Genomic DNA, 2,500 nt, shown 5'->3' on the forward strand with positions numbered 1-2,500 from the left:
TAAGAATAACAATAACAACAACAAAAACAATAATAATAATATTTAATAATAGTAATGATAATAAAAATGATAATGATAATAACAATAATAATAATAACAATAATGATGATGATGATGATGATGATGATGATGATGATGATGATGATGATGATGATGATGATGATGATGATGATGATGATGATGATGATGATGATGATGATGATGATGATGATGATGATGAATAGTTACCAAGATGAGTTTCGTGAAATAAAATTAACCACCAGAAATCGTCGACAACGAATATAAAAAAAAATTACTAAATAACGTAAGAAATATAAAAAATCACCACATAAATGAAATCTTCAAAATAAATTGGTAAACGAATAAGCAAAGCCATTAACAAATAAATATAAAAATCTATGAAAATATCGATGCGGCATCAGGAGCAGGAGGAGGAGGAGGAGGAGGAGGAGGAGGAGGAGAAAGAGGAGGAGGAGGAGGAAGAGGAGGAGGAGTAGGAGGACACAAACAAACGTGATACAAAACAAAATAAAACACGAAAATAATGAAAGCAAAAAACATAAACACAAGAAGGAACAAAACGAAGTTAAATCGAGATAGGTTAAATAGGACAGCACAAAATAATAACAGGATAAAGAAAAAAAGAAAGAAAGAAAAAGGTCAGGAGGCTGAGGAGGACTCCCGTCTAATAAGATAAACAACTCCAAAGTGGAGGCACGAGAGGGCGAAGACCAAGAAGAATGTTTACAACAAACAAAAAGAAAAAAAGAAAATATGAAAAAAAGGTCTGAGAGCCCACGTCATAAACGTACTCTCCACCTCCTCCTCCTCTTCCTCCTACTCCTCCTCCTCCTCTTTCTCTTCCTCCTCCTTTTCCCCCTACACCTCCTCCTCCTCCTCCTACTACGCCTCCTATTCCTGTTCTTCCTCTTCCTCCTCCTCCTCTTCCTACTCCTCCTCCTCACCCTCTTCCTACTCCTCCTCATCCTACTCCTCTTCCTCCTCCTCCTCATCCTGCTCCTCTTCCTCCTCCTCCTCATCCTGCTCCTCTTCCTCCTCCTCCTCCTCCTACTACTACTACTAATACTCCCTCACCTCAGGTTTCCCTCACTCCTTTCCCTCCTCTTTCTCATTCTCCTCCTCCTCTTTCTCATACTTCACCGTTTCCTTCTCTTCGTCTTCCTCTTCGTCCTTTTCTTCCTCTTCAGTCTTCTTTTTCCTCTTCTCTCTCTATTCCTGCCCCTCTTTCTCTCATCCTTTTCCTTCCTTCTACTCCTCTTCCTCCTTCTTCTTTTCTGTCTTCTCTTCATTCCATTCCTTCTCTTTCCCTTCTCTTTCTTTCGCTTCCCTCCAGTCTCTCTTCCACCTTCTCCTCCTCCTTCTCTATCCCTCCTTTCTTCCTCTTCCTCCTCCAGTTTCTGTCCTTCTTTATCCTCTTTATTATCTTCCGCCTCCTCTTCCTCTTCCTCTTTCTCTTCCTTCTCCTGGCGGCGACAATGACAAAGATGACGACAACTCTCTTCTTTCTTTTCCTCCTCGCAATGACGACGACGACGACGACGACGAAGCCGCGCCTTCAGGTCCTCCACTTGCGGCATCAGGACGAAGAAGAGGAGGAGGAGGAGGAGGAGGAGGAGGAGGAGGACACAAACATAAGCCCTGAGTCGCAAACAAGAGTCAGTTGACTCCAATTGGATTACTGTCCCTCGTTACTCTCCCGCGCTCACCTCAGAGAAGCTCTGTTTGTTCTCTTCCTTCTCGTCGCTACCGATGCAACCTCCTTCTCCTCTTCCTCCTCCTCTTCCTCCTCTTTCTCCTCTTCCTCTCCCTCATCCTCTTTCTTCTCTTCCTCTTCCTCTTACTCCTCCTCTTCCTCGTCCTCCTACTCCACGGGGATTTAGGTACGCTTCTGATGATTCTTACTCGCTTCCTAAGCTCGAAATCTGCAAGACCTTCTGGGAGCTTCTGCCGAAGACTGTCTTCTCGGAGTTTCTGCCGAAGTCTGTCTTCGCCTGTTACTTCTCTATCCAAGGTTGGAGGATCTGTGGCCATGCGCTCATGACCTGGATGAGGAAGAGGAGGAGGAGGAGAAGGAGGGGGAGGAGGAGGAGGAGGAGGACAAGTTGAAGGAGGAGGAAGAGAAGAAGGAAGAGTGAATGTTCTGGGAACCGACATGTGCTGAAGATGAGATGGAGATAGAAAAGGTTACCTGTTGTGCGTGTATACTTACGAGTGCTCTCTCTTTCGCCCTCTCTCTTTGCACAGAAGCACACATATACACACACACACACACACACACACACACACACACACACACACACACACACACACACACACACACACACACACACACACACACACACACACACACACACACACACACTCACGCACACACAACCATTAACAAATACAAATACAAATTCACATACACACACAAACACATACACACACACGCACACACACGCACAAACACATACACACACACATGCACATACACACA

The sequence above is a fragment of the Oratosquilla oratoria genome, chromosome 14 (assembly GCF_046742065.1).
Source record: "Oratosquilla oratoria isolate Oo_2021 chromosome 14, ASM4674206v1, whole genome shotgun sequence".
NCBI classification, from domain to species: domain Eukaryota; kingdom Metazoa; phylum Arthropoda; class Malacostraca; order Stomatopoda; family Squillidae; genus Oratosquilla; species Oratosquilla oratoria.